The 7,005-nt window shown below is 31.6% G+C and overlaps 1 protein-coding gene across 1 annotated transcript in view; it reads left to right on the top strand.

The window, feature by feature from the left end:
* The first annotated feature begins 2,925 nt into the window (after window positions 1–2,925).
* The window catches only part of LOC113401492 (sensory neuron membrane protein 1-like), a 53,166-nt gene continuing 49,086 nt past the window's right edge, over window positions 2,926–7,005 (top strand). The window contains exon 1 of the mRNA XM_064216543.1: window positions 2,926–3,036. The gene's annotated coding sequence lies outside the window, so the exon portion shown is untranslated. The remainder of the gene's footprint in view (window positions 3,037–7,005) is intronic.

Below are 7,005 nucleotides of genomic sequence, written 5' to 3'. Positions count from 1 at the left end.
CGCCACAGGGTCGCTTTCGCATGCTACTGTGAACCCATATGAAGATTGTGGGACCTATCGGCGCTGAGTACACCGGAATACCCACTAGAAAACCAGCACCCACTCCGTCTCTTCGAGGGACGTTAGGACATCGCTTGCGCACGCTGTCGTAATCCCCAAAGGTACCCTAGAAGGGATCACTCTTTAACCAGCAAGGCAGCCTGGCAAATTATACAACATTGTATATCCCGAAAAATATTGCTTGCTTATATAAAATATTAATTATATTTTGTTAATTAGAATGAAATAAAGTATAAATAAATAAATTGCATTTATAGTTAAGTTCGGTAATTAATCAATGAAATGAATACCTACTATTAATATTGTTGGTGCTCTCATAATAACTAACGTAATTGCAATGTTGCGATTCATTTAATTTTCCTTGTACATGTTCATAAAAGAATAATTTACATTGAATATTTAGTTCAGTATACGTATACAGATTAAGATATTACACCCATAACTTACTATTGTGTTTGTTAATTTGAGATTAGAAAATTGAAGATGATATATTGGATATAAGGCCGTTGAACTCGAGGTCCTGTGTAAAAAGTAATTGGAGTTTTCTGTCAAACAATTCTCAGAAAACGTCCGGTGTTTCGATGTTTGATGTGCGTCACTCTCTGTAAATACTCCCTTGTTTCGAAAAGCACGTTAAACCGTTGGTCCTGCGGCTGAATTCTTTCCGGTCTAGTTTGCCGCATCGGATTATTGGAGTAAGGGAATAGAGAGTGCCTCTGTGTTTGCACACATATTTGGACTATAATATGCACCACGTAATTGGCTGGTCGCCATGGTCGCCGTTGCCGAAATCGATCAGCAAAACAATTCAATTGTACATCACAATTGAAAGACTTCTAATGAGATTAAAATAAAAAATATAGTGTTAAGTGGATAAAATAGATATGATTTTTATTGTTATAATGATAAACAGCAACGAAATAATCAGGAGGAATTTTTCAGGCAGTGGATGGACAAATTCGAAACTATAAGAAATGGCTACAATTTCTTAAAGCAGTAACGGGTCGATTTTGATGAAAACTGAAAGTACGTCATTGGGATTTTTTAAAGCAAAATATTCCTAGCCCTGAATCGATCTGGTTCTATTTAAAAAAAAAACATAACAAACATAATAATAATACAGTTCCTACGCCATTCATTACATATTGCAAATTTAAGGAAAATGTTAAATTTAAATTTCTTTCATTCATACACATTTTTTTCATAAACAATTTGAATTTGGCCTATACGCGGATATAATAAAAATTTAAAATTAGAACATTATGTTTTGAAGAAGATTGCAGTACAGGTGTTGAAAAAAAAATGAGAATCATTTCGAAAAAGGTGCGGGCACACATGAATGATTTTACGACGTTTCCTACACTGTAGAACATGAGATGAATTGCATACACGAAAGAGCCAATGCGGTTATAAGATATTATCATATTTACATTACACGATACTTTTTTTGTTCAATTAAAAAAGCAAATTACATTTTTCCCAATGAATTTAAAAGTAAATTCTCATACTCTAATTATCTCCCTCCTATAAAGTGATATTATTTTAGGCGGCTACGTTAGTTACACGAGATAAATTGTTTCAATAACTAGAAAAATACTTTCTGCAGATACGTATACAATATATGCACAAGCGTCAATAGCGCAGTGGTTTAACGGCCGCCTAGCGATGTAAAAAGAAACTAGATCGATCCTGACCCTATGGGCTATTGTCATCCTCACTCCTGACATATAAGCTAAACTGGGTAAATAGGAATATTAGTAATTCCTTATAGTGAGGTGTCGCAATTATCATTAAAAAAAATGGTCTACAATCGATTGTAGATAGATTAGACGTTTTATCTATGTCGTGGTGCTCGTTTTATTCATCATCTTCATTGATAAAGATATTCATTTATATATCTTTGTTATTTATAAGGATAGTGTCAGAAATGAGATAGCAGATCGACAAATGCTGCCTCGGTCCCGTTCTTGGCAGCCAGCCAGAACAGCGACCCAGGTGGAGGCTGAAGACGGACTTAGGAGAGGTTAGATTACGATTGATCGTTTTACTGTAAGTCTTAAAAATCCTCACTTATAAACAATTATTTATCTTAATAAACATGTATTGTATTTATGTGATATAGAATGCGGGAAATTATTGATCTGAAGTTCTTGTCTCCATTCTACACGTTCGTGACTTGAATAGTTGTTGAATTTTTTTGCAATTAATTTAAACAGTACATATTTAATTAAATAATCTGCCGTTTTGTATTTATATAAAAATACATATTCTATGAAGAATAATTTTATTTATTTTGTTAATTTTTTAAGTCTATAATCTAGTCATCGTTTATGTTCAACCGCCAAAACCGCAACACTTTGCACGTGTTCCGGTGTAAAGGGTGAGTGAGTTGGTGTACCTACAGCCACAAGGGTCATGATATCTTTATTCAAGGTTATTTTAGTACCACAGTACCAGTGTCTTAGACGAGAAATTTACCATCAGATGACACATTTGGCAGTCTCCCTACCTATATATAAAATAATAATAATATCATTGTGCTATTGTTGGCATTTATATTAATATATTTACGAAAGTTTGTAATTAAAGTTTTACATATAAAAAATATCTTACGCCTCGTAGTTCGTTAAAATGTTTCGAATGTGTTTTTTAAAAATGCGCTTCCGAACGCACAAAAACATAATAAAGAATAGAACGATTAAATGAACTCTACGTTTGTTTATGAATAAAAGATTTTTGAACGTTGAAAATTGTATATAATTTTCGTGATCAAGTTTTGTGCTTTACGTCAATGGCTTAGGACGAAATTCACACAGAGAGACAAGATCGAATTGACCTTATATAGGATAAGTGAGTCGATTCGGTTTAGTGCTGCGTGCGAGCGCATAATGTGTGGTGCCTTACGTGGGAAGTGTCGATGAATTCAAGTGATCGGTTCTATAGTGTTGTGACAGAGAAAACGTGAAATATTCCAATGTAAGTCTATTTATGTTGACCACGCGTTTTGCTATTATTATATCTATGACGCTCATTATAATTGTTTATTTTATTTAATATATATTTTTAAATAGTGAAATTGAAAGAAATTGTTTCCATTATAAAAATAATGATGGAAATATTATTAAATGTGTTTTATTATTGTTTGATTGATCAACCTAATATACATAAAAGGTATTCTTTGATATAATTATGTTAAATATTTAAAAAAATGGCCAAAGAAAATATATATACTCAAATTGAAGCTTTTAAAATTTTTGTTTCAAGTTCAACTTCAAAATATAAAATAATTAAGAAAATATTTCTTTCAATTAATCTTTGATTGATCAAAAATAATCACAAATCGATGTAAAAATTATAACAATAAAAACAACAAAAAAAAATTTAGTAAAAAAGTAACTTAAATTTATTTATTTCTTTTGAAAATTCATATTATTAATCAGATAAGGATTTTTTTTTAAATTACACTTTACATAATAAATATACCTATTTAAAAATATAAAATAAAAAGAATATTGTTAAATGTTTAAGTTTAATTTTAGTGAACTTAATAAAATATATATTGATCAATAACTGTTATTACGGTAACTATTAAAATAATATTTTAAATAAATTAATTTAGATATATAAAATTGAATAATTATTAACTTAGCCGTAAAGCCTAGCTATAAACATATTTTATAAGAAAAGAATTAATAATATATTTGGAAAAACATATTTAATATTTTTAAATTAAATAAGAAAAAAATAAAGCTCAAATTTCCTTTCGAAATTGTCGGTAGCAATAAAACAATAATTTCATTTCATTAACATTACTACTGTTTTGTTTTATATTTATAAAATAATTGAATCTGTATCACAAATTTAAAAAAAAAAAACATCTGTGCACTGCGAATTCTGTTGTTAAAGAAGGATTATTTTCAATTGTTTTAAAATGTCTTTATCACAGATATTTACAACAAAGACTTCAATAAGACTTGGCATATTCAATTACCATACCTATGTAAATTGGTAAAGAGTAACTATTAAGTTTCATGCAGATTTTCCTCGATAGAAGGTAAATTCCGAACCGGTAGTATATTTACATTTAATTCTATACTGGAACATGACGATTCAGAGTACTTAGGGGGCTAATCTTCCTGTCGAGGAGAAGGTTTGGAGATTATTCCAACACGCTGCTCCAATGAGTGTTGGTTACACATGTGACAGAATTTTATGGAAATTAGACACAGGCAAGTATCCTTACCATGTTTTCTTTCAACGTCTGCTATGAGATGAATTATAAAAATAAATTAAGCACATGAAAATTCAGTGGCGCTTCCCTGGGTTTGAATTCGCAGCCAAATTCAAATCGATTAAGGTGCACGCATTCTAATAACTAGGTCATTTTGGCTACTTGAACAAAGGATATTTTGATAACAATTTTTTGATTCTAATATACTTCCCTCGGAACACATACGTGTGAAGAGAGCGGATGTATACGGGGAAAAGAGCCCGCGAATTCTTTAAGAATCCTACATAGCCCGTTCAACGGGATATCTTTTTCGAAGGTGTCCTCCACGAAAATGAAATACAATTAAAACGTCATCTCGTAAATAAAGCACATATATATATATATATGGACGTATAAAAACGGAGAGATTTTTAATATATTCATATAAACAATCAAATAATAAATCGAAAAATTTGGAAATCTTGGAATCGTCGTTTTAAGATATCAATTTAAATTAAGTTTCTTTGTGGCTTTGTGCAAGTCTATCTGGATAGGAAGCACTCATTCGTCATATAATCAAAGTGAAACAGCAATACATAGTATTGTTTTATTCTAGTTTGATGCGTGAGTGAGCCAGTGTAACTGACATATCTTCTTAGTTCCCACGGTTGGTAGCGCATTAGCGATGTCTATGGATGAACTAACCATCAGGCTCATTTGCCAGTCCGACTACATATTTTACGCAAAAAATAATTAAAGTCACCGAAAGCTCCGAGTGTAGATTCTGCAGAACCAGCAATAAACTCAGCAGCTACTCTTTTCCGACAATTAAATTACATTGGTAATTAAGCACAATTCAATTGTTAGTAATCGTGAAACGAATGCATTTATCATCTTTGTAATGTATAATTGAGTAATCTTTATTAACCAATGGATTTATAACATTATATTTTATTTTATTAATTGGAATCTTATATATTGTACTAATTATGTAACCTAACCTGAACGGTTAGTATGCATTATATTTATCTTGTAAATTATATAATTCGTTTGAAGTGATAATTATTGCTAAAAATAAACTCGAGGTAGAATTCGATTATTCTGACATTGGAGACTGGATTGGTTGTATGTAATAAGTATATTCTAATATCGAAAGTTTAAACGTATCAATTATTGATTAAAAAGTGTAATTCATTATTTTATTGTTTGTTTTTTTTTTCGGTCTAATCTACGTTCTGAATCGGTGAGGTTAAAATAAAATTTAAACATAAAAATTACTATTCAAAATATTTTGTAAGACTCTATTTTAATATAATGTATTTCGATTTGCTTCTTAAAAATTGCGTATAATCTTAAATCAGTTTTCAACATTTTAGGAGCCTTAGGCTAAGAACTCACGGAGCGGTTCTCAACCGCACCCGTGGCGCTTGCGGAACAGATGTTTCACGTAACCGCTGCGGTTGCGGAACGGTCCGCAATCTTGGCGGAAGACGATCGTAAGTCGTGGGTTTATTTTGGATCCATCGAGATAACTTACATTTAAAAAAAAACAATGAAAATACAAGACAGACGTGCATTATAGAAATTAACTAATCGATTTTAATAATATCTACTTGACGCCATGTTAAAAACAAATGACAATATACCGTTCGAAGGTGAGAGCCGAAATCGCACCGAATTTGCGCTCGCGAATCGACCGTAAAGTACGCGGACGAAAACCGCCAAGAACGCGGTAGACCTCGCCTTTCTATCAGTGTCTTAAAGGTACTGCGATGCTCTGCACAGGCAACATATCCGTCATAAACGAGAACCACTCCGTAAGTGCTAAAAGTTTTTGACGGAGCATCTTTATTGGTCATATTTATGACTTGACCAGACATCAAATTAGCGACCGTCTGCGTTAAACGGTTGCTTCTGCTTTTTACGGTCAAGATTTTAAAACGTACGTAAAATAAATACTACACTTATTGAAGAATAAGGAGCAATAAACTACTTTTGTTTTTTTAATTAAAATTCCACTTCTCGTTATATCAGTGAAACGCAATTGTTATATAAACGTTAGATAAAAGTCAGCGATGCGGTTTATTACGTGTTTGCTAAAACTGATTTGTGCAAAGTGCATCATTAATTTATATTTGTTTAACAGGTATAGTTAGTTTGTATAACTATAGTACACAGATTGGCTGAGGCATATTTATTAAATATTGAAGCTAATTGACAGTCATAGTAAAAAATGCCACTGGTTCGGAAAATTAATAGACTTGAGAAGAACCGGTTACAGAAACAATAAAAAAATGCTAACATTCTTGCCCCTGATTTGTTGTGATTATTTTTGAAGATTGAATGATTTTAGTTTATATTAGACGTCCTTTTTATCGCAGTTAAAACGCATTTCGCGTTTACCTCCCGTAATGTAGGGGCTTGCAGCCCAGGATACCTAGAGCGCGTCCTAGTACACAGGAATACCCTCCAAAACCTTTCTTCATTCACTCGTCGGCGAGCGTAAAGGGATTTTGCATTTTACGTCAAAAAAAATTTTCGAGAAACGTTTTTAGGTGATGCTTATATTAAAATCAAACTATTTTACAGCTTTCTTGGATTAATTGTTTTGGCGGTGCTTTGATAGTGCGTCAGGACAAACGAATTTATGAGTATATATTAATTAGTTTCTAATACAGTTCTACAATAAATGTATCCTCATTATAAAGTAAAAATAATAAAAGTATGGAAAATTT

Source organism: Vanessa tameamea, chromosome 12 (assembly GCF_037043105.1).
Source record: "Vanessa tameamea isolate UH-Manoa-2023 chromosome 12, ilVanTame1 primary haplotype, whole genome shotgun sequence".
Lineage (NCBI taxonomy): Eukaryota > Metazoa > Arthropoda > Insecta > Lepidoptera > Nymphalidae > Vanessa > Vanessa tameamea.
The sequence above is the reverse complement of the archived record's forward strand: the minus strand, read 5'-3'. Positions and strand labels throughout refer to the sequence as shown.